A 26,952-nucleotide genomic window follows, 5' to 3' on the forward strand; every position below is an offset into this window, starting at 1 on the left:
CTACTGCCTGGGGGGCACGAAACAGAAAATTGTGAGTAGACAAAAAAAAAGGTTATGTTATAATTGAAAACAACATATAATAACCCCACCGTTTGGAAAACGATGCAGAAAACATGCATTCATAACCGAGATAGATATATATAACTAAACCAAAACCAAAGTGAAATCCAAATCTCATAATGATATACTAATATCGATCTCATTCAAAACCTTTCCCATTTTCCCCAAACCACTCTCTCAAAACGCATGCCCGTTGGGGCGGCGAGCGAGGAAAGATCCTCATTAACAAATAAGAATGAATGTATAGGTACATATATAGATATAAGTATGACCACTACCAAACTTGCATCTAGAAAACAATCCAACCAGGGGATTGTTTGAAGAATCCTCAATTGACCATGTGGCTAGGGAACGAGCCGTCCAATTTAGGGACTGAGCTCAACAGCACGTCATGTAGAATCCTCAATACTCGTACTCTGTGACAAGTCCTACGCACTCAGACTAACCCTGCTAAGGGTCTACGAAACACCCCATCAAGGGTGCCTAGGTTCCGACATATTCAAGTATCCCAAAAGTTTCCAAGTATCCAAACCATACATTCCAAAACCGTGGAGGTACATAGGGTTGTGCTAATAGCACTCTAAACTGACATAAATCACAACCCACTCTCTTTCCATAATCTCATTCCCAACAACCCCATGTACCCAACACATGTCCACGTATAGATAATAATTTTCAAAAACAAAAGAAGCATATATCCATTCAAGATAAATCACAATCCGCAAATATTCGAATATATATTTCAACTTCAAAATATACAATAACTCAAAATCAAAGGACTCAATATGCATATTTTTCCATCCTTCATAATAATGAATGTTATTTAAAAACGAAGTCCATTCACAGATCATCCCTAGCTGGCTGACCCTGAGAGGGTCCCACCTATTGAGTATGGGGTGCTTGAGTACCTACTTAAAAATACGAGAGCTAGATTAAAATAAAATACTTCGAACGAGAACTTTAAAATAAATTCCTGGTTTTTCCCGGGATTCCAAGTGTGTGAAGGACGAAAAAGGAGTTCCTAAGGTCCAACTACATGTTTTGAATGGTGGAATAACTCAAAAGATGCTTGATCAACCGAGTGGTCAAACTTTCCAAATTTGGTCAATCGGCCCATCGGGGTCCACGACCTACGATTTCAGATTTGAAAGTTTATACGGGTTCAATGAAGCTTACTAAACACGTCTTGCAAGTTTGGTCCAAATTGTGGAGTCGGATCGCTCTCGATTGCACGATCGGATGGTCACCGTTTTACGCAACACCGTTTTATGCAAACTTTAAGTCATTGAATCAGAGCATCCGGGACTCCAATTCTCAATCCACGAATTCCTACACGATCCTAGAGGTACTTATATCAACATATTTGAAAATGGAGTCGATTCAACTGTCCGAACATATCGAACCCGAATAATGCCTAATATGCATAAATCCGATTGACCATCAAATGATAACCAAATTCAAATCCGAGCATACCTTCGTGCTTGGGAAGACATGGGATCATTTTAGGACCAAATGGGCTACCCAAACATGGCCCACGTGCGACCACACGGGCCTGCAGCAAGTGAGTGTCTTGAGAAAATTTTGGTGATCAGAAAATTCTCGAAACACCCAACGTGATCAGGACAATGAGTGGAGCAACTTTTGTTTTTAGGCCATGGCCAAAAAGTGACAGGAACTTGCAGGAAACTGGAGCCGAAAATCGGCTGAAACTTTGAGTTGGAAAATGAGTTTCAAAACTTCAAAAGCAATCCTAACCAACCCAACCATCAGCTAGATCACATTGAAAGGATGAGAAAACATACCTGGATCGACAAAAATGGTGGTCGGAATTGTCGAAAACGACGATGGAAGTTTTGGGTAAAAATCGGTAGTTTTTCTGCGTTATCCGGCCGCTTGGTTGTCGAGGATGGAGCGGGACGAAGAGAGGGAAATGAGGTTGTCATTTTGGTACCGGCCTTGTCAATAAGGGTACCCAAATGTGGTGGTTGCCGGCCAAAACATGGCCAGCTGTAGAGAAGGAGAGAGAAGGAGTTATCGAGGGGGGGAGAGAGAAAGAGATTTGAGTTTTAAAAATTTAACTTTGAAATATTTACGGTTGTGCCACTATACTTCCATTGATCGTAACTTCTTCGTTACAACTCTAATTTGAGCCCACTACGTGTCTACAAACTCATATTGACGCGCGCTACGCAACAGTATAATTGATATTTCCAAAATCCTACCGAATTATAAAGTGTCCAAAATGATCATTCTCCGAGGGCAAAATTGTAATTTCATAATTAAATAAATTTAATAATAAATGAATAAATAAAAATTGGGTCAGAATGTTACAACATCCCACCATGATAACAAACTTTCATCTTGAAATTGCCATCTTATGGTACAATCTTACCTACTCTAGAACTATAATCATAAGTTAGCTCTTGGTTAGGTGGAATGCTCTTCTTAGCGAATAACATCATGTGTGGGATTCTCACATCATCATGATCATAAAGGATACTTTGGGCAAACAAATTAGGAGAAGAACTATGATTGACAAATCTTCCTACGTTCCCATGTTGTGTGGCATCAATGACAAAACCGTCTCCGAAGAAATTTGGTAACATAGGAAAAGTGACATGTTGAGAAGCATCTCGAAAAGCATGGTCAACAAATTTACCGTTTGTCCAAAAGAAATACTCATCACTCCCCCTTCTTCGTTTAACTTCTTTCTCTTGAAGAATTTCTCCTACATACTCACATATGAAACTTCCACATGGAATATATGATCGTGATCTGACACCCCATCCTTTTGATTTAGTCCTAAAGACTTCAAGTTTAAATTGAATCCCGTGTTGACAAATTCTATTTTCGCTAGAAGAGGACTTACATGTAGTACCGCAATCGTAAATAAGGGATTTCCTATCTATTATTGTGTTGTTGGATGAACAAACCCCTCCAGTGTTCATTACACAAGGACATGACTTGCATTCTAAGCATCCATGAAGGCAATCACAACCCCTTTGTTTTGTTGCCTTGAAGAAATTTGGATAAATCACGTAGCGCGTGTAATTGAAAGTTGGATGACTCTCGCTATCTATTGCATTGACCACACGAATAGGCATCATCTCTTTCCCTTCAGAGATATCATTTTTACAAATAATATCCTTTGACACCATAGGCTTTTTTGACTGTTTTGAAACTTTTTCCCATGTGATTATTGGTTGCCTCGGTATCCTTTTCAACAAATATTTAAACACGAGTTTGCCGAATTCCCCTCTTTCTTGCCAAAAATGCTCGACTTTGTAGAGACCATCGTAAACATAAGTTGTGAAAGAACGTTTATTAGCACATGTAACCACCTCAAAATGTTTAACGGCGCGAATTACCCTTACATGAGTTCGTACTTCCATGCTATTCTTTAGTGCAAGGTTTCCACGTTCAAGTGTTTGATCCTTCGGCTTTTTACATTCAACCCTAGGATTTCCACCTTCACCTGAATAAAACAAGATATCAGAAGATCCTACATGGTTAGCGTAACGGCCAGAATTAACAATGCTTGTTGCCAAAATTTTCCCATCCTCCTTCATATACTCAATACCACGCCGAAAGTTATGATGGAGGCCAGCAACAATTAGTTCAGCCCTGTTACGAAACTCGTCACCAACCTCAACTCCTAGAATCGGTCCTAATTGCTTCCTCATGTTAACCAATTTTCCTTTCTTTCTCAGATGCATTACTGCTTCAATATCAGGCCTCCAACAATCTAGTTTGTTGGCTTCACTACCATGTTTTTGACGGAGCTTAGTTAATGTCTCTCGATATTCATCCAAAGCCTCCTTGACATTATGAATGATTCCATCTCTGTCATCAACTCTCGTCCTCTTTTTGTTGGGAAGAAGGCCAACTTTTCGTATCTCAAGTGTTTTGTCCATAAAGAGCTAAGATTCAAAAGTATTGCGGGAACGCCCTACATAGAAAGTATAAAGTAGAAACGGACCCAACATCAACTACGCTAATCTAAAAAGCATTGCATATACACCATAACTGGTAGAACACGTAATTGAAAATTTTACTTCCAAGCAAAGTAATTAAAGTGCTCTCTGGAAATTAACAATCGGAAACCAAGGTCCACAAGGAAACAAATTACCACATTTGTTCCTCTTTCTTAATTGAGAGGGAACCGCTCATTAATTATTCGTTATGAGTGCTCAATTTACATCGATTTTGAACCACAAAAATATCAAGATACATAGATGACCAATTACTCTTTTATTTCCCTAACAGTTTGTAAAGATAACCCTTGACCTGAGTCCGATACAAATAGATAGTTCAGATCAGAGAGACGATTCTCAAGTCAAGTGAAGACCTAAACTTATGGATTTGTTTAAAACCTTCATCAATATTATAATATTTACCAGTCACAATGATATATTTTAAACCCCCAAATTACCGGTCACAAGCAGAGTCATATACGAGAATCCAGAAGAAACAAACCACTTTTGGTTTGAAACCCAAGTTTAAATAAGTGATTTATGATACGAAACAAAGGAAAAACTATGCAAATTTATAATGCAAGAGCATCACATACGTTGACAGCAAAATAAATACTATATTTCACATCTAAAAAAAACATATGAAGAAGAAATAGCGGAACAAATATAACTTGGAAAGAATAAAAATACCTGGTAAAGTAGAATCTAGAAATCGTGGTGCAGTCTCTCGCTCTCTCTCCTTGTTTATGTTTTGTAAGTCTTGGTAACTGTATCTTCTTCTGGTTTTGCGCTCCTCTGTTTCTTCTGTTCCGCTTCTGTTTGCCTCGGTTTATATATGGGCCTTCGAAGAGCGTAGGGTTTCTTAATTCCCAAGTTTAGAAGGATTCCTTGGAACTCACGACTTTCCTGAATTTACCACTAGGAAAAGTTTACCAGCAAATTGCCACGTGGACATTCCTGATCTAGTCAAATTCTACAGGAATTAGGCATCATATAGGTCCTGTTTACTATGTGTCGAATTGCTCCATAAATCATCCAAATTTAATATTTTATATTTGACATCTCACTTTGAGATGCTCTAAATAAAAGCATTTGGGTTAGCCAAATAGTGAGGGAAAGACTAGTTAATGGTCATCCATTATATATGTTAGTGAATTAAATATTTTTGTTTTAAAATTGTGTTGTATATACAATTTTCCTGTTATCAGATTCCTTGCGCCCCTTGTTTCCTCCTTAACTTTGTGACATGTGGCACACAACTTAACAGGAGTTTAATTATGTTAATTCTCTTTTAGTCCTTTCTTTAATTACAATAATTAAATGTATTAGAATTCCTGCCATTAGAGCAGTTCCAGCAATGAGTGAGCCTAAGGTGGAGGGGAAAACAAAAGTCTGTTTCACGGTGAGCCTGCACTGGGAGTGGGTCCCACTAACTCGGTCCGCCCAAGGCGATTCAGCCCAAGGTCCAAAACGAGGATGCTGATGTCATCACTCTGATCTACCCACTCACCACAGATTTATTTATTTTTTTGCCACGTTTGGGCTCTCCGATCTAATTTTTTCCTCCAATCCAACGGCAGCCCATTTTTTTGCAATAAAATACTAGAAAAAATTCGGATATTTTTTATAAAAAACCCAAAAATTAATGAATTTTTTTCTATAAATACCAGCAATTTTTTTTTTAATTTATCTGAAATTTGAAATTGAAAATTTTATCCGATTATGATATATGAATAGTATTGACACGTAGGAACCCGAAAATATTATCCAAATTAATTATTGATGTAAAAAAAGTTGTGAAAAAATTAAAAAATGAATTGTAATTGCCCTTTGCCATGGCAACGGATGGAAACGGAAAATACTATTTGCAAAGGCAACTACTATTCACGTGAATAGTGGCTCCCCTAGCTTCCCCCTTGCCATGGCTAAGGGTAAATGGGTGGAGTTGCTCTTAGAACTCAAGCCCACCCAATTGTGTCAACAACCCCACCCCGCCGGCGCAAAGCAACCCCTCTCCTCCTTATCGTCGGCAAGCCTCTTCTCTTTGTTTCCCTTCCCTTTTTATCTCTCTCGTTCTCCCCCTTGATGCTAGATCAAGATCTATTTCAAAATGGTTATAGAAGTCGCTTGGGCCAATTGGAGAGTGAAATCCCAAATACGAACCTAGATTGCCCTCATTCTTCTTCATATCGAAAATTAACATCCTCCAATCTGATCAAAATCAAACAAAGTTTAAGCTGTGCATATTGTTTTTATGGATCCGCAAACAAGATTAAAACATGCTCTTCTGATTTCTTCTTCGAACGACAGAGGGAGATCGAGAAGAAATCAGAGAAATCATGGGAGAGACAAGGGGGACAAAGGTAGAAACAAAGAGGCTTTGCCGGCCGCGGGAAGGGAGGGGTTGTCGCCGATGGGCGAGTGGACGGAATTTACTAGTTTGGGGTTGCTAACGGAAGAGTGCATAAAGAAATAAAAAAATAAAAGTTTTCTTTTCAGTGTCTGTGTCATTGTTCAATTGGATTTAACCGTCGTTATATCTCTGTCAAGAAGACATGTGGAAAAATATTAAGAAATAAATAGGAGGGCGCAAGGAAATTTGGCATAGGAAAATTGAACTCGCTATTTTTTTGTTTTTTTTGTTTTAGAATTTCTATGATTGCATTCATAATTTAGCCAAAAAAGTCACTAGTCATAAATGACCATTACAATAACGGAGCAGTCTAACATCAAAATTAAGACAATTTGGTGTGCCTCCACTAACGATTACGTAGGATCGAAGAAACTCTGGCATAGGCATCCCAACTAAGATTGCAATCTCATAATTTAAAAAAAAAAACAAAGATAAAGCTTGAAAAATTCAAGCTATAACAACATAATAAAACTCTCACAAAGAAAAGATGAAAAGCTCTCACAAATGAGAGATGAAAACCTCTCCCAAAAGGAGAAGTGAAAACTACACAGAGAACCTAAAGAATCTTTGTGACTTATTCCGAACATAAAGAAATTGCAAAAAGGATGGCGGAGATCCGACGCTGAAATGCAAGTAGAGATCCAACTACGAGATGCAGCCGCCTGTGATGGTTGGAGGAAAATCATAACAAAACAAAGACAGATAGGGAAAACCTTTTGTCTCTGAAAACGATGGGAGAAGAGTGGGAGGAAGATAAGAGGGGAGAGGGGAGGAAGAACAGTGGCTTTATCCTCCTCCCTCAAAGTGAAAACGGCTCTAAAAGGGTTTTTTTGGGGAGAGAGGGGGCTAGGATTTGGGAGGAAAATTGAACTCGCTCTAAATACTATATATTACAATAAAAGCTATTGGATTACCCAAATGGTAAGAGAAAGACTAGTTAATGATTTATACTCTCAGTCATCCATTAGATATGTCAGTGAATTAAATATTTTTGTTTAAAATTGTGTTGTACATAAGATGTAAATGAATGAAAATTTAGCTTCCATGCATTTTCAGTCACATGTCTTTGAAACCAAACTGCCAGTGTCCATCTCGACACTATGAAGTGGCTCTTCTAAGAGTCACAACAGTCACACCTCTCACCTTGTTATAGAACTAGAATGTAGAGATTGTGACCGACTTGTTGATACATTGGACAAATTAAAAAGGATAATGATTTTCTCACTCTAATTTTATCCATTTACACTCTCTTTTTAATTATAAAATAGAGTGTAAGTGAATAAAATTAGAGTGGGGAAATCACCACTAATCACCACTCATTAAAAATACATTTTGTAAAAAGGCGCCTTTCAATTTTACTAAACCAGTCTTTACTTGGCTACACATGGTATTTTTATCTTTAGGTGCTCTATATTTTCTAATTCATGATTTACTAGTTCTTTTGGTTTGGAGTGCCCCTTCCTTAGGCCATGATCTGATCATTATATTTTAAGAGATAAGATTTAGTAAACCACGACTCTTGACCAGTTTCGAGTTTTTCTATTGCAAACTTACTTGCGTTAGACATTATGTTTGCTTATCTGTGTGTAGGCATTCAATTTAATATGAATTGCATTAATTATTTTTTTAATTTTATGTGCTACTAAGATATACCAATTAAATCCTATTTTCCTGATAAATTTAACTTAGACAAGAGGAGATCTTGTATACAGTCTTTTTAAGTTAAATTGGTCGGGAAAATAGGATTTAATTGGTAATTTAACTTAAAGGTTATTAATAATTATTTTTTTGGGTAATTGTATCTTTTGTACAATTAAATCCCCTAAAATGAAAAATTAGTATATAGTGATTAAAAAAAAAAACTTTAATAATAAACATATGGTAAATGGCCTATTTTCTTTCCATTTTCCCCTTTTTTTTTTTGCAACCCTATAAACCCCGACCCGGACTTCCGTTGTCCTTTGCCGCATTAGCCATGCCACCCACTAATCACCATCTCCGACCATCCCCCACCACACAAATGTGACACCATTTTCATTTAATTTAATTAAAAAATAATGATATGCAACTTATAGGACATGAACCCATGACCTCACCTTTACAGAAGGTGGCACTTAACCACACAAAGCTAGGCTTTACTTTATTCTTATTAAGCCCTTCTGCCTTTATATATAGATGTTTAGTTTTTTTTAGTATTTATATTATATTCTTGACCATCATAAAAAAATTGAGTGCTGTTAAACGAACCATAAAATTAACTAAGTACACCATTTTTAACTACCAAAAATACCCCTGGTACACTCTAATACACTATCACACACCTTTTTAAACAAATACTAACCATTAAATTGATCTAATGGATTCTAGTAAGTCCACGACACCATAATTGTATCAACCTAAATCTCACTAACCATTTGCACCTTCTTAGCCAATACTTATGAAATAAATAAAAAAATTAAAAAAAAAAAAGTTCCAGCAATAACTACCTCCTTCCCGACCCAGCAGCCTCACTGCCAGCCACTCTCTCCACTACTAGCCATGGTCCCCGCCCTTCACACCCTTTTCTTCTCTCACACAGACCTTCCCCCTTATGTACCTACAGTTGATAACCAATTACAGTACTTGTGGCAAATTATTAGTGATTAGCATTTGATAAAATTATTCCCTATTGCAGAAATGATAAGCTTTATCCCATAGAAATCGAAATTGGATTATCACTAGAGGGTGGTTTTGGAGTTAGGAGAGATTCCTAACGATGGTGGACTTCAATTCATAGGCCTTCTTGAGAGTCCGTCATCCAAAATTCAAAGAGAGAGAGAGATAGAATCAATGTTTTCAAAGGCGAGGCGTATAGGTGAAGCGTTTTTAGTAGTGCTATGCGATGCGTAAGCCTTGAAGCGTTGAAGCGTAAGCCTTTTGAACATTAATTTATTTTATTAAGAAAAATTTATGATTAATACAATACGATTAAATTGTACAACTAATTCTTATTCAACCATAACAGTCATTAAAATATAATCAAATATAAGTACTAATTGTCATTCAAAGCATAATAATCAATTCCAAAACATAAAATATTTATTCAACATCAAAACAAAAACATAATTCACTCATCCCACTCCTCAACACTAATATCATAGCTATAAAACAATACCATTAATATTTCTAAGATATAAGTATGATGCATGTACGTCATATTTCTATTATATCACATAAACGAATAAGATAACTAGTATATTTATAAATAAAAAAAATTGAAAAAAATTGTACGGAACTTCAAATTACAGTTTATTACAGTCAAATTATACAAGTATGATGCATGTACATACAAAAACAAATGACTTGCAGTTGAAAGATGAAGAGAATTCTTGAAATTGATGGAGTTATCTGCTAAGGGTAGAAATTAGGGTTCTACATGTACTATACAATATATATATATATATATATATATATATAGTCCATGTGTTAATATATTAATTTAGAGAAAGGAAGAAGAGAAAAAAAAAAGGTAAGTAGAAAAAAAAAGGTAAGTAGAAAAAAAAATTATTAATTCTTGCAATAAGTTTATTACAATAAAGGTAACTTAAAAAAACTGAAACAGTGTTTTAAATAAATAAAAAACTGAAACAGCGTGTTTTTTTTCAACACCAGTGAAACGACGTCGTTTTCACTTTAAGATTTGTTTTTAACACTACAATCAAAACGACGTCGTTTCATTACAATAAACCTATAAAAAAAAAAGGGAGTCGTCTTCCTCGCGATGCCGTCTTCCTCGCAGACGAGTTGCAGGCTGAAAATTTCTTCGTTCGAAGTTTCAGTGCGCCTTGCAACGCTTAAATGCGAAGTGGGGTAAGTGGGTTGGGTTGGGAAGGTGTTTATGTTTGATGAGATATTATTTATTTATTTATATTTCAAAAGTATTGGATACAATGCAAATTATGAGTTTTATGTTAGTACAATTTGCTATGTGGACTTATTAGAATTGATTATATCAATCTAATGGTTAGGATTGGCTTAAATGCGTATAAATGCACTTGTAGACAAAGAAATTTTGGTGCAATAAATTCTATTGGACGAGAAAATAATTAGGGTTCGGTGGATTAAATTGTGGGCCCCATAATTCGCCCATGTGGCGTGTGACTCATTAAAATCGGATTAGTTGTCAAAAAGGTGACATGTGGCGACATCCGACGGAGTGCATCAGACGGTTCAAGATGAAGACAAAATTAAAGGAAAGAATCTTCTGCGATTGACTTTGATTTAAATCAAATATTAATTAGGTCAATCAATTGAAGATAATCTGGTTAAATTGCCAGATTATGGGAATTGATTTAAATCAAATCAAAATCCCAAAAACAAGGTTTTAAATAGGGAAAGTTATTTAGGTCAAGCATCCTACAAGAGCCTATAAATAGGAGGCTTCAAGACGAAAGAAGGGCCAGAAAAAAACCTAGCATTGAGAAGAAGCAGAAAACTCCCTGCATTGTTCACCTACACTTTGGAAGAGCCACCAAGCACAACAAATATGTGCCGGTTCCTCCACCCTAAAAAATCCCAAACACCAAACAAGCCTTGTGCTACCCATTTGATCAAGATCAAGTCTCTACGACCCTTGCATCAAACACAGATTTTCTTTATACATTTTGGGGATCGAATCAGAGGATTCAATACAGAGATTGTAACCCTAAATTTCATAAATACAAATATTATTTTGTACACGTGTTCTTGTCTCATTTGTCACAGGAAATTCGTGTTTACAAATTTGGCACGCCCAATGGGACCATCTCTACCTCTCATCTCTTTTTTCAGTTCCAAAATCAACCAACACGCCAAACACGATGGCCTTTAAGAAGATTCAAACAGTTCCTGTGGCGAAAGGGAAAAGCGTGAGAGCCTCCTTCTCAAGCAGAGATTCGCTAGGGTCATCACCTGGAGCAAGGCCAAGGCGATATCCGCAACTCCACGAGTCACTTCCATATCGACTCAAGCCAAGGCGAAAGACGTGAACCGAAGGCATGAACCGGTTATCAATCTGGCCTCCTTGGGGGCAAAGAAGAATACCTCCCAGCGGATGAGAGAAACTCTCGGAATGAAGAAATGAGTTTTTCAGGCTTGAAGAATTCAAGAGAACGCTCCCTCTCGCCAGACCGACTGAGCAGCTCATACCATGGATCCCCGCCGACGACCAGAAGAAGATTGCCTCAGCGTCCATAGGTGAGTCTTATTCTATGGCCATACAGGTTATGGTGACGAGAGCAATGTCTATTGAAGAATAGTTGGCTCATATGAGCGAAGCGATCACGAAACCGACGAAGATGGTCGAAGAGAAGGATGCGCAGATTGCTTCTCTCATCAACAAGTGGGAAGCACATCAGGATAAGGAGCCTGGTCAAGACGCAAACAAGAAAGGACCACATCGTGAGGCTGAATCCAGCGAGAAAGGATTGGGTCATGAAACAGAGTCGGGTGAGAAGTCGCACGGAAAAATTGACGCCGCCTCGGTGGGTTCGTTGTCGGTCCAACAACTTCAGGACATGATCGCGAACACCATCAGAGTTCAATACGGAGCACATTCCCGAGACACGCTCATGTATTCTAAGCCATACAAGAGGAGGATAGACAACTTGCGGATGCCGACGGAATATCAATCTCCCAAGTTCCAACAATTCGATGGAAAGGGCAATCCAAAACAACACATTGCACACTTCGTCGAAACATGCAACAATCTTTGGAACGGAGGGCGACCACCTGGTGAAACAATTTGTTCGGTCCCTGAAGGGAAATGCATTTGATCGGTATGTAGACTTGGAGTCCGAGTCCCTTGACAGTTGAGACCAAATGGAGCGAGAATTCTTGAACAGATTCTATAGCACTTGTCGCACCGTGAGTATGATGGAACTCACGAATACCAAGCAATGGAAAGATGAACCTGTCGTTGATTATATCAATCGATGGCGTTCATTAAGCTTGGATTGCAAAGATAGGCTTTTGGAGATATCAGCAGTCGAGATGTGCATTCAAGGGATGCATTGGGGGTTACTCTACATTCTACAAGGGATTAAACCCCGCACGTTTGAGGAGCTAGCCACTCGTGCCCATGATATGGAGTTAAGCATCGCCAGCCACGGAGGAAAGCATGAGCCGTCATCGAGCATAAAATGGAGAAAGTCTTTGGACAAAAGACAGAAAAGCCGGTCAAGAAGCCTACCAAGGAAGTAATGACAATCAACACTGTCCCGGTCAAAATCTCCACCCGAGATAAGAAGAGGGAAGTCAAAAGGATGGAGTCATCCCGAGAGGTAGATAGGACGTCGGCGCACCTTGAAGGAATTGGAGGAGAAAACGTACCCTTTTCCGACTCCGATGTCGTAGGTATGCTTGAGGATTTGCTGGAAAAGAAGGTGATCGAATTGCCGGAATGTAAGCGGCCTAAGGAGATGAACCGGGTCAACGACCTTAAATTTTGCAAATACCACAGAATTGTCAGCCATCCAGTAGAAAAGTGGTTCGTGTTGAAAGAGCTAATTATGAACTTAGCTAGGCAAGGAAGGATCGAGTTGGATGTTGACGAAATTGCGGAGGCGAACGTTGCCACAATTGTGTTCGGATCCTTTGATTCGGTGTCGTTGCCCGTATTGTCAAAAAGATCGGAGTTTCCATCTACAAGGGGCATACACCAGAAGACTGGTTTATGTACAAAAGAAGTGGTGGGCGAACCAAACAATCAATGTGGTGATGGCTTTGTTGGTGACTCGTCTTTTGATGACAATGAAGGATGGACGCTCGTTACTCGACGGAAGTCTCGTACGAAGCGCATTTCTCAACGACAAAATGCTGAATCAAAGAAGGAGTGGCGAAAGAGAGGCTCGCACCAACATTCTAAGAACAAAACCAGACGGATGGTGAGGAGAAACTTCGAACAAAAAAATGGACCATTAATCCAAGGGCCACGAACTTCAGTTATGCTAGGAGAATACTTTGCCAAAGTGTTCTTTGTAAGAGGGCCAACGGAGACAGTCCATATGACAACTTACTATCAGGTAGATGACGAAGATGCCTCGGAAGGAAGATATGAAGCTCATGAAGAGCGAAAGGTCTCAACACAGGCAGAAAATCCACCAGCGCATTCAAATATTGAAGAAGCGGTGAAACTCCCTAAAGCCATACATGTAGCATTGGTAAAGGCATTAATGGATCTCGATATCCAACCAAATCAGATAAGGAAGACCGGAGAATTAGAGCCTGAGTCTCAAGACCATGCTATTTGCTGCGCAACGTGCGCTTCCATCACATTCACCGATGAAGACCTCTTGTTAGGATCTAAACCACATAATCGTCCGCTTTTCGTGTCAGGGTATGTGCGAGAACAAAAACTTAGTCGCATGCTTGTGGACGGAGTTTCAATAGTGAACATCATGCCTAAATCCACGATGATGAAGTTAGGCATCACCATGGACGAATTGTCTCGTAGTCGTCTCATGATTCAAGGGTTCAATCAAGGAGGACAAAGAGCTATATGCATGATCAGAATTGAGCTCGTGATAGGCGATTTAAAGTCAAACACCCTATTTCATGTGATTGATGCTAAGACCTCCTATAATCTCCTATTAGGAAGGCCATGGGTGCATGAAAATGGGATAGTGCCTTCAACCTTACATCAATGTTTCAAATTTTACAGAGGAGGAGTAAAGAAAATCTTGGGTGACTTCAAACCATTTACTGAAGCCGAGTCTTACTTCGCGGACGCCAAATTTTACATGGATGAACGCGTGGTATCTGAAGTTATTCCCGTGGAGGTTCACTCGACAGGAAAAGCCATGCCAAGAAGAGAAGAGCATTCAAAGTGCCCTCCCGCTGCAGAGAATGTTTCGAAGAAGTCAAAAAGCACCTTGTCCGGAAAAATGGGATCATCACCGACAGATTCACTAAAGGTGTCTACTCCCGTTCTCCGCTATGTCTCATCATCCCGACGGAAGAAAGGACAATCCCCATTTGGAGAAGAAGTAAAGCCAAGGAAATGGGGAGAAAGCGACATGAAGTTCTTGAAGGAGTCGACAACCATACCTTTACCCAAGTTGAATAATTCAGACGTTTCGAAATCTTCGGTACCAGGGTTCGTCAGACCATCACAAGAGGCAACAAGACACGAATCTCTTCCGGTCACAAGAACAAAAGAAGGTTTTGACCCTAATACTTATAAGCTCATGTCAAAGGCAGGTTATGACTTCGGCTTATCTTCTTCGATGGGAGAGCTTAATCCAGATGTCACAGGAGAAAGGAAGCATGGCCTTAGCGAAACCCAAAAGAAGTTGAAGGAGCAAGGTTACACAATTGACTCAGCTAGAGCAGGCCTAGGTTTTACTCCTGTTGCACCTGTCAAGATCTCTGCTAGAAGAAAAGAAAAGAAAGCGAAGCTCAACATATTAGTGTCGAGCGGTTGAGGAGGAAAAGGAACCGAAGGCTGTTAATAGAGCCTCAGTGTTCGACCGTTTAGCCAAGCTTACCCAGCGGACTTTAGTTTTCAGCCACATCAAAGAATCAACATCACAACCTTCTATTTTCAAAAGGATAACTGGGCATGATAGCCAAATAGGAATTCAATCAGCCCCACGCAGATCAGCGCTAGAAAGACTTGGAGTTCCAAGCAAGTCATCTGAAGAGAAAAATCAGCAAGAATTGAAAACTAGAGTTCATGTCGATTCAACGGAAGACAATGAAATTCGGAGCTTAATCCCGTCACGTATGAAACGTCACTCTACATTAGACATAACTTCAGGTGACCAACTCAAAGTGAAACGACAAACAATCATACAAACTTGGGAAACTTTGAGTCAGCAAAACAAAAGTGATGATGAAGAAGCGGAGGTTCTAGCTGTTCATCACGTTACGATCAAAGAGCTCGACGAAGATGAACCTTTCGAGGAGGAGGTTCATGATGCTTCTGCCGCTTTAGAAGATGGAGGCCAAGCGACTGTTGATGAACTAAAAGAACTCAATCTTGGCACAAATGAAGACCCAAGACCTATCTTCGTTAGTGCACTTTTGAATCCTAGTGAAGAGGAGTCCAATCATCAACTGCTACTTGAGTATAAAGATGTCTTTGCTTGGACATACAAGGAGATGTCAGGCCTTGATCCGAAAGTTGCTGTCCATCACCTTGCAAGTCAAACCTGGAACACGCCCAATCAAACAAACTCAACATCGCTTCCCTGGAGCTCCTAAGTCAAATCGAAGCCGAAGTTGACAAGTTGATCGCCGCCGGATTTATTAAGGAGGTGAAATACCCGACGGGGATAACGAACATCGTTCTGGTGAAGAAGAAAATCACTGGATAAATTCGTATTTGTGTTGACTTTCGAGACTTAAACGAGGCTTGCCCGAAGGATGACTTTCCATTGCCCATAATTGAGCTCATGGTTGATGCAACCACAGGTCATGAAGCCTTATCTTTCATAGATAGGTCATCTGGATACAATCAAATAAGAATGTCGCCAGAGGACGAAGAACTCACAGCCTTCCGCACTCCAAAAGGAATTTACTGTTACAAGGCGATGCCATTTGGCCTCAAGAATGCAGGTGCGACCTATCAACGTGCAATTCAAAAGATCTTTGGTGACATGCTTCACAAGAATGTCGAGTGCTATGTTGATGACCTGGTGATCAAGTCAAAAAGAAGAGAAGATCACTTGAAAGACTTGAGAATGGTGTTTAACAGATTGCGGAAGTACCAACTCAAGATGAACCCATTGAAGTGTGCTTTCAGCGTCACGTCAGGTAAATTTCTTGGTTTCATCGTTAAACATAGAGGCATCGAAGTAGACCAGACTAAGATTAAAGCCATCCGAGGTATGCTCGAGCTAAGAAATTTACGTGAGTTGAAAAGTTTACAAGGGCGTCTCGCGTTCATTCGTCGATTCATCTCAAACTTGGCAGGAAGGTGTCAGCCGTTCAGTTGCCTTATGAAAAAAGATGTTCCATTTGTTTGGGATGAAGCTTGTCACAATGCATTTGAAAGCATAAAGAAGTACCTATCGAGTTCACCATGTTAGGAGCTCTTATTCTAGGCAAACCACTCATATTGTACATTGCGGCTCAAGAAAGGTCAATTGGAGCCCTGTTGGCACAAGAGAATGAGTCACATAAGGAGCAAGCACTCTATTATCTATGCCGAACTCTTACTGGTCTTGAATTGAACTACACGCCTGTAGAAAAGATGTGTCTTGCACTTGTCTTTGCTATTCAAAAGTTAAGGCACTACATGCAAGCGTTCACGGTTCATCTAATTGCACGAGCTGACCCGATGAGGTACGTTATGTCAAAACCAGTCTTGACGAGGCGTTTGGCCAAGTGGGCGTTACTTCTCAATCAATATGAAATCATCTACACTCCAGCAAAGGCGGTAAAGGGGCAAGCTGTTGCAGATTTCCTAGCCAATCATCCAATTCCAGAGGAAATTTCAGATGACTTGCCCGACGAACAAGTCTTCTTCGCTGACATTTCTCCTGCTTGGATGTTTTTTGACGGATCGGCTGGCGTAGTCTTCCTGTCACCCGAGAGACACATATTGCCCTACTCATTCTCTTTAAGTGAACTTTGCTCGAACAACGCTGCAGAATACCAAGCTTTGATCATGGGCTTACAAATGGCCGTAGAGATGAAGATATCGAGCTTAGAAGTATATGGTGACTCCATGTTAGTGATCAACCAATTGTTGACCCACTACGAAGTTAGGAAGGATGATCTAATTCCACATCACCAAATGGCCATGCAATTACTGGAAAGGTTTGACTTCGTGACGCTGGAGCATGTGCCAAGAAAGGACAACCAAATGGCAGATGCCTTAGCCAATCTTGCCACTACGTTGGCGTTGACAAAAGATGAAGCGGTGAATCTTCCAGTTTGCCAACGTTGGGTCGTTCCATTAACACTTGGGGCATCGCAAGAAGGAGCCAACGTTATCTCGGTATTGTCCATTGACATTGACGATTGGAGGCAACCTTTAATTGATTATCTTGAGCATGGGAAACTGCCGGATGATTCGAGACATCGATCAGAGGTACGGCGTCGGGCTCATCGATTCATTTATTATAAAAAGATTCTATACCGTCGTTCATTCGAAGGCCTATTTCTAAGATGCTTGGGGGAAGAAGATGCATCCAAGGCAATGGAGGAGGCTCACTCAGGTATTTGCGGAGCTCATCAATCAGGGCCAAAGCTACATTTCCAAATAAAGAGGATGGGCAACTATTGGCCGACTATGGTCAAGGATTGCATGGATTATGTGAAGAAATGCCAAGCATGTCAATTCCATGCCAACTTTATACATTAGCCGCCGGAGCCGCTACATCCTACAATTGCTTCATGGCCATTTGATGTGTGGGGCCTTGATGTGGTGGGACCAATAGCACCCAAATCTTCTAATGGTCATTCTTACATCCTTGCAGCCACAGACTACTTTTCAAAATAGGTAGAAGATGTACCTTTAAAGGAAGTGAAGAAAGAAAACGTAGTGAACTTTATCAAAGTGAATATCATTCATCGGTATGGTGTGCCGCGCTACATCATCACAGATAATGGAAAGCCATTCTTAAACCAGTTGATGGATAAATTGTGTGAAGACTTCGGCTTCAAACAACGCAGCTCTTCAATGTACAATGCCCCAGCCAACGGTCTTGCGGACGCGTTCAACAAAACTCTTTGCAACATGTTGAAGAAAGTTGTTGGAAGAACCAAGAAAGATTGGCATGAAAGGATAAATGAAGCATTGTGGGCTTATCGGACGACATACCGGACGCCTACTCAGGCTACATCATACTCACTCGTGTATGGCGCGGAAGCAATCTTGCCTCTAGAAAGTCAAATTCCATCATTGAGGATGGCCGTACAAGAGGGATTGACTGATGAGAGAATGCAAAGCTACGTCTCCAAGAGTTAGAAGCACTAGACAAAAATAGACGCGAAGCGCAACAACGCTTAGAGTGTTATCAAGCTCCGCTTTTGAATGCTTTTAACAAGAAGGTTCGGCCCAGGTCTTTTAAAGTAGGAGATCTTGTCCTCGAATATCGTAGACCTATCATCACAACACACAAAACCGGAAGCAAGTTTACTTCAAAATGGGATGGGCCCTACGTCGTTCAAGAAGTGTACACAAGTGGAGCTTACAAGATCATAGCCGAGGACGGTTTAAGAGTCGGTCCTATCAACGGAAAGTTCTTGAAACGATACTACGCATGAAATGATACCAAGCCCCTGGCCCGCATGAGCCTAAACTGCGTACGGCATAAAAAAAGAAGAAAAAAAGGCTCGTTGGATTGAAAACCCGAAAGGGCGGTCCAAGCAAAAGTTAGAGCACACAAAAAAAGGCTCGTTGGACTGAAAACCTGAAAGGGCGGTCCAAGCAAAAGTTAGAGCACAAGAAAGTCCGTTGAACTGAAAACCCAAAAGGGCAGTTCAAGCAAAAATTAGGACACAAAACAAAAATCCCTTGAACTACGTGATGACTTGATCCGTTTTCACCGAAGGTACGTAGGCAGCTTGGATAAATAATTCCAAGTTCAGTCACATCAAAATAAAAACAAAGGGTTTCCTCATCAATCCGAACCATTCAAAAAAAAATATAAATAATGAAATAAGAAAGTGCTTTTATTTCATTATGAAAGTTAACTAGTAAACATCAACACTTTGGCAAGTTCAAAGAGAAATATAAATAAAGCAAAGAAAGTTTACAACAACAAAAGTTTGCTATTTCCAAGACAAGTCCTTGAAGCCGTTACGCAATCTCTCAAAAGAAACCCGTAACGCATCTAAAGTCTCAACATCGGCAGTGGATAATACAGGAGCTTCTTCAACTACAATCTTATCCTCTCTCAAACGGGCAACCTCACCATGATGATAAGAAAGTTATGCATCACTCTTTAAAAGCGATTCATTTAATTGACACAGTCTTGACTCCAATTGCTCTTGTTCTCTCTTCAACTCCTTCATACGCGTGTTGGCAGATTTAATAGACTCAAGTATCAAAAATTGATGAACTTCTTCAGCTTTTTGCAGAGCCAAGGCAACAAAAAGTGAAGAGTCGACAGCAGCTAAACGATCACTTTGAACCTCGGGAGACAGCTTTTGGGAGTAAGCAAAGTGTGCAGAACAATAGTCAACTGCGGTCACCATAAGTGCATCAATCATAGCTCGTAGGGATGAGACTTCCGCCCCTACATTGTCAAGGGTAGTCAGCAACTTGCCAATCTCATCTTTGAATAAAGGAAGCCTTTCTAATGATGCCTTCAAGATTATGCTTTTTATTTGGTTGCCCAGAATGGAAACTACTTTGCGAAGGGTTTTGTCTGCAACACCTAATTTCGGTTCCCCACATGACATTTCAGAGGTTAATGCATGAGTAGCCGGCTTTAACAAATGTTGATGCACAAGCGAACCTACATTGACGAGTAATGGTTAAGCAAGTATAATCAAAGATTTCTACATACAGAGTGTGATAAAGATTGGAATCATACCTCTTAGGCTACCACCTAAACCACTTATCGGGCGCAAAGCATCATTTTCCTCTTCGATAGGAAAATGATTAAATGGTACAAGCTCGAACACAGTAGGGACATGATGCACTACTTCTCCCTAAAATATATATTTAATTAATTAATTAATATATATATATATATGTATAAAAAAGGGAGGCTCAAGGTGAAATAAAATACATACCTCGTTCATTAGAACTGGTTGTGAAATAGCGGGTACATCACAAAAGAATGTATCATCAAGTGGATATGCCGTGTCTAAATCGCAATAAAGAGGTCCGATACTTGTCTTCTTATGCCTAAAGTTGACTTCACTGTCTTCATTGCTGCTTATATGCCCTCGCTTCAAACGGCGAATGTGTTGACCAAGGGGAATGAAATCTTCCTGGGAATCTGCTACACTTTCTGTTTCTCCTTTATCATTAAGGACTTGAGTTGAAGGAACATCAACCGGAGGTAGGTGTTGAACTTGAGGCGCAGGAGTAGTAGAACTACCTTCGACTTCTGGATGAACTTGGAGCGCTCTACCACGGGTGAGTTTATCATGAACTGAAAATTCGTGGCCTTGAGACTTAAGAGATCTTGGCTGAGAAAGTGATGACGACTTGCCTACAGTTAAGACTGTCTTTGATTTCGTAGATTCAAAGCGATGCACCTTCAACCACCAAATAACATAGTCGGATGTGACCTCAAACTCCCGGATATTGTCCTTAGTGGGTAGGGTTATTGTAGATGCACTGCCAATCTTCAAGCATGATTTCCAATGTGAGTACACTGATAGCACAGTATCATTCCGGACGTCATCTTTAAGTTCTCCTGGCACATGTTGTACATAACAAAATTGTCTACTGAACCGGTGCGGGCTATAAGGTTGGATGACTCGGTAGTTTTCCTGTCGTAGAGAAACGAATCCCGAACGAAGGCATATTAGATACTCAAAGTCTTCTTTAGAAATATGATCTTCATCAGTCAGTTGTTTGCATTCTGAAAATACTCTTGCCAGACGACTCATTTTTACTTTACCACAAGTCCGGAATAAAGCTCGAGCTGACGAATCTTCAAAAAATTTCGCCAAAAGTCTTCATGAGAACCTTGCCATGATAGGAATGGACTTCTCGGAAGATGATGTAAAATGTGTGTCGAAGTATTCGCCCAACCATCCATACACATAATGGAAAGGTAGAATAGTTGTGCAATTTCCTGGATCATCTGCACTAGAAATATAGTTCAGCCCCTTGTAAATGCTTGGCCAATACTGGAACTGCTAGGCCAAATGATACACCATGCGCCATTCGACTGGCAACTTTGAAAACCCCTGGTCTGATCAAAGTTACGTCGTCTTTGGGAAATACAAATTTGCATAACCAGCAAGTAAAGAAAGCAGCCAAATATGATCTTTCCATGTCTTCATCTGTTATACCCAAGTCTTCAAAAATGCCTTCCTCTTTCTCAGTGCGTTTTAGTGCCTCCATGATGATACCAGACGGATCAAAATCTTCCTTTGGCTTTTGTGACTTGTTTCGTATTATTTTCTTGAAGGCTTTTTGTATTTGAAAGGTCCTCGATACCAGTACTTTATCCAAGCAGTCATTCTCACTCCAGATTTCCCCTTAGAATCCTGTAAAATTTTATGGTATGCTAGGAATAAGTAGCGACAAATGTGTGGGATATAAGACACGCCTTTATGGTCCTTCCTGTTAAGACTCTTAGCGGATGGAATAACCTCATCATAAAAGCGACCTGTAATAGGGAGACCGCCTATTTCATGGAGATCCCAAAGGGAAATGGACATTTCTCCTTGTGACGTATGAAGAGTATTTGTCGCAGGACACCAGTACTCGCAAAAGGCTCGGATGACTGGCGCATGTCGATCATAGCTAAATAATGAGGCAAACACCGCATTATATAAACGGGCGCTCTTAAGAACCTGGGTATTTCTACTTAGCACATCTTCAAGCCATTCCCAGTAATATTCGGTGAATGTAGATTCACCAGTCGTCGGGAGAACCGAACCCCAATTCACTGCTCCATTTTGGATTCGATCGCTAAGAAGTTCGAATGCCCTTAATGAATCAGTCTCTGTATGATGCGACGATTTTAATTGTAAAATAGTGGAGTGAAGGTCCCTACCTGTAGACTTGGATTTTTTGAAGCTGCTCAGTTGACAAAACACCTCTTGGGAACAAGACGGAATATGAAGAGAGTTGTCCACCTCTGATACCTCCGAAGCTAAGAGTGGCGCACCTATAAGCAATGTGGTACCTTCGTCCCTGTCATCACTTCCATCCTCAAGAATAGTAACGGTGCCTTTCTTGAAGCACTTGAAGAAGGCCATCTGTATAAGATGAGCAACATGAAACAATATTCAGTATTAGGCTGGTGATTTCATACTTAAAAAAAATAATATAAAAAAAAGAGCTTACTTGTACAAGTTTGAAAAGCCGGGTAAAGGTGGAATGTCTCGAGAAATAATTTTCACTCGCCTTCCCCTACGTAAAGCCTAAGTGCTTGAGCGGGTTATCACCAAGTCGGAGAGATAGATCAAACCCGAGCGGTATAGGACGTCTATGTTCTTCACTTGTCCTCCACTTATGTACAGTCTAAGCGCTTGAGCGGGTTATCACCAAGTTGGAAAGATGGATCAAACCCAAGCGGTATAGGACGTCTACGTTCTTCACTTGTCCTCCAGTTACGTAAAGCCTAAGCGCTTGAGCGGGTTATCACCAAGACGGAGAGATAGATCAAACCCAAGCGGTATAGGACGTCTACGTTCTTCACTCGTCCTTCATTTACGTAAAGCCTAAGCGCTTCAGCGGGTTATCACCAAGTCGGAGAGATGGATCAAACCCGAGCGGTATAGGACGTCTACGTTCTTCACTTTCTTTCGAAGTACCTGTTGTAAAAATATATATATGTATAAATATCATCATATAAAATAAAATAAATAAATAAATGATCGAAAGAGTAATAGATGTGCGAAAAAAAAAAACAAAAAAAAGGGTTATTTCGTGTTTGGACCAACCCAAGCAAAAGAAAGCAGCCGGTTTGCACACTCTGCGCAGCCCACTCCAACCAGTAAGGCCCATCGTCACTTGCCCATGCTCCAGCGCGCAGCCCATGTCACGCTTAGGCCCGGCTCGCGTCTCAGGCTGCGCAGCGCAGCCCACGCCTCATGCAAAGCCCATCGTTGCTTGCTCCGGCTCCAGCGCGCAGCCCAAGCATTTTCTCTGGCCTGCTCTCTCCAAGCTCGAGCCCACATCACGCACAAGGCCTGACGCCTTCTTGCCTTCACCTTGAGCCCAACTCATGTGGACTCGAACCTGCAAGCCCTTCCAAAAAAACTGACGCAAGACCATGATGAAACAAAGAATGGGTTCAAGCTCACCAACAAGTTTCTTGATAGACCAACATGAGGGTTCTTGTGGCTGTAGAAAAAATATCAACGTTAGTTTTCTTTTTCAATTGCCGGCAATATATATATATGAGAATCAGACACTGAAGAAGAAAAAGAGGACAACTCTCACCACTTTGGTTGCCGAGAATTCGGATGATGCAAACTTCAAAGTTGTAGACCTTCTTGCCGACAAGAGGAGTTTTTCTGCTGTTCTATTTGGTTGATCTCAATGTTCATGAACGTAGTACAATTTAAAGAAGCCAAAGACCATCAAAGCTCCTGGTGGTGCTAGGGTTTCTCATTCCTAGTTTAGGAAAATATTGGATTTTGTTTCTTGTTTCACAAGATCTTAACAAAATTGGATATTATTAAACTTAATAATATCTCCCCAAAAAAACAAAAAAAAACAAAAAAAGAACCCAACGTTTGAAATAGGGTTCTATATTGGATATTATTAAGTTTAGTAATATCACACCCAAAAAAAAAAAAAAAAATCCTTTCAAAGCTCCACGTTGGAAGCAATCCAAATTATTGGAAAGACATGAAAAAGTAACACTTCAAGTTGCACCTCCTACATGTGACAAAGTGCATGTCTACAATGCATCATGAAGTGGGGGCAATTTGTAGACAAAGAAATTTTGGTGCAATAAATTCTATTGGACGAGAAAATAATTAGGGTTCGGTGGATTAAATTGTGGGCCCCATAATTTGCCCATGTGGCGTGTGACTCATCAAAATCGGATTAGTTGTCAAAAAGGTGACACGTGGCGACATCCGACGGAGTGCATCAGACGGTTCAAGATGAAGACAAAATTAAGGGAAAGAATCTTCTGTGATTGACTTTGATTTAAATCAAATATTAATCAGGTCAATCAATTGAAGATAATCTGGTTAAATTGCCAGATTATGGGAATTGATTTAAATCAAATCAAAATCCCACAAAACAAGGTTTTAAATAGGGAAAGTTATTTAGGTCAAGCATCCTACAAGAGCCTATAAATAGGAGGCTTCAAGACGAAAGAAGGGGCAGAAAAAACCTAGCATTGAGAAGAAGCAGAAAACTCCCTGCATTCTTCACCTACACTTTGGAAGAGCCACCAAGCACAACAAATGCGTGCCGGTTCCTCCACCCTAAAAAAATCCCAAACACCAAATAAGCCTTGTGCTACTCGTTTGATCAAGATCAAGTCTCTACAACCCTTGCATCAAACACAGATTTTCTTTATACATTTTGGAGATCGAATCAAAGGATTCAATACAGAGATTGTAACCCTAAATTTCATAAATACAAATATTATTTGGTACACGTGTTCTTGTCTCATTTGTCGCATGAAATTCGTGTTTATAGCACTGATGCTAAATACAGAGGCTCGGAATCTGTGAGTAGGGTGTACTTATTAAAATTATATTTGTTTCGGAATTCAATATATTCTTTTTGGTCATTTTATAATAGGGTAAATTAGTAATTCAATAAATAGTTTAACAGTATGGTGTACTTAGTTAATTTTAGGGTTCGTTTAGCAGTACTCTTTTACACATTGTGCGTGGTTTCTAAAAATACTAATGCAAGAGTATAAAAAGAAATGGACATTGCATTGTTGTTTCTATTTTACAAGCCTAAAATATAAGCCTAAAAATTCCAATATTAGAATAACTTAAAAATACACAGTATTATAGTTTCTATTTCTATAGAATTGGTTTTTGTTTTTGTTGACATCATTGATATCTACATTGTTTTGTTATAGAGTAGTAGTTTATTGTTGTTTTTTATTTTTTTTTATTTTTTAAATAATTGATATGTACATTTTCTATTATATAAACCTATAAAATACCAATCTAATATAAATAAGGGTTCAAAACTTATAAATTTTTGTAACTTTAAATTGATCTATTATAACTCTAGAGCATCAGGAATTTGGCACAAATCGTGCGTGAATCGGTGTTGAAATGAATAATTTTTTTTTTTTTAAAAGAAACCTTTGACTGTTAATATAAATATTATGTAATTGTAATAATATCATAAAAACAAGGTTTGTGTAGTAATTTGTGATTGAGGCTTCCTTCTTAAGGGTCAAGGTTCGAGTCCCTTCAAGTACACAAAATTTTCCATTTTTTAAGGGTGAATAAAGGCCAGTGGTGGGGTAGCGACAACTGGCCAGCAATGGGTCACCGAACATGTGGCATAGAGTGATTGACTTCAAATAAATTTGTTAAAATATAGAAGGAGTGGCAATATGTGTAATTTTGAGGTTTTTTTATATTAAATTATTGTAAAATTGGATAGTATATTTTAGACATGAGCTTAGTCAAGTTGGCTATAGCAAATGTGCTCCTTACTCTGCACCCAAGTTCAAATCCCCAAAATGATGGGATTGGTAGTGGAAGGACTCCAAAATGATAGGATTAGTAAAGTTACTCGTTTGACTAATTATTTTGTTGATGGGAATTGATTAATTAATTTCTTATATATGAATATTTTTTTTAGCTCTTCAGTTAAAAAGATGGAATTGAATTTGCTTGCCCACTCTTTTTCATAATTTTTTTTTATAACCCTTTCACTCTCATAAAAAAATAATAATAATAAACCCTAACTACAGCCACTCATCGATTTTCTCACCTTCGTCTTCTTCCTTCTTCTTTTTTCCGTCCGTTAATTCACTCGCTGCTTACAATCAATCACTTGAATTGTCACTTTGTCTGATAATCCGCTTGTGGCTTACAATCAATCATTCCACTTGTTTCACAACAAGCATCCATTAACTCTTTGATGAATATCACATCCTTTAGGTGATCTAGGATGTCCCACAAGTTTACCTTTCAAACTATAAAGTTCTAAACTTTATAACAATTTCAATCTCATTACCGTTCAATTGGACTTATCAAATATTTTGTTATCCTTGGGGTTACGACGTAAGGAGGGATTTCGACGACTTGTCATAAAAGATTTATACTTTATTATCCTTTGTGATGAAGATCATCCATTGAGATATCTTATAAAGAAAACTCTTTATCTCTTAAGAGGTATCTTGTTTAAGCATTAACCCTTCATAACAATTAAAAGAGTGTCGATGCCCTCTAAATGATTTCCCTTTTCTTTGCTTTCTTGAAATCCTAAATCTCTTGGATTTCAGACTTAGTGAAGTCCAACCGTGAGTGATCAATGGTGAATGCTATAAAAAGACAATGGATAACATTCCATTCATTATCTTATACAACTCATGTGATCTCCATTCTAGTTCATAACTTAGACTGTTTGGATTTTCAATTTCTAGATCCAACTCATAGGTAAGAATTGGAACCTTTAAAGAACCACACATTGCGTATCCTATGAATATTATCTTGATTGTGAAACCTAAACCTTTTAGAAATCAATCTTGTATTAGATTTATCATATCTCAATATTCTAAACAATTATGTAAGAGCAGTTTCATACATTCATCTCACAAAGCATATAGAGATCAAACTTCATATTACCATAATACGAATAGTCATATATAAAGCAAACTAGTGGTTATGTCATACAATCCATAAAACTATCCTCTAAAACATGAAGATAGCAGGTAAGTTCTTTATACATGCCAAAAA

The 26,952-nt window shown here is 39.2% G+C and overlaps 3 pseudogenes across 1 annotated transcript; 1 reads left to right on the forward strand and 2 right to left on the reverse strand.

Annotated features, from left to right (window-relative positions):
* Nucleotides 1-2,387: 2,387 nt before the first annotated feature.
* Nucleotides 2,388-4,823, reverse strand: LOC103331041 (histone-lysine N-methyltransferase, H3 lysine-9 specific SUVH5 pseudogene; annotated as a pseudogene). Its single transcript, XR_016127208.1, has 2 exons — nucleotides 4,725-4,823; nucleotides 2,388-4,009 (listed from the first exon to the last, which is right to left on the reverse strand). The product of XR_016127208.1 is annotated as a histone-lysine N-methyltransferase, H3 lysine-9 specific SUVH5 pseudogene (transcript).
* Nucleotides 4,824-11,675: 6,852 nt separating this feature from the next.
* LOC107881911 (uncharacterized) lies at nucleotides 11,676-18,382 on the forward strand (annotated as a pseudogene).
* Nucleotides 18,383-19,347: 965 nt separating this feature from the next.
* LOC148916838 (uncharacterized) lies at nucleotides 19,348-22,308 on the reverse strand (annotated as a pseudogene).
* Nucleotides 22,309-26,952: the final 4,644 nt, after the last annotated feature.

Source organism: Prunus mume, linkage group LG5, assembly GCF_029339155.1.
Source record: "Prunus mume cultivar Tortuosa linkage group LG5, ASM2933915v1, whole genome shotgun sequence".
Lineage (NCBI taxonomy): Eukaryota > Viridiplantae > Streptophyta > Magnoliopsida > Rosales > Rosaceae > Prunus > Prunus mume.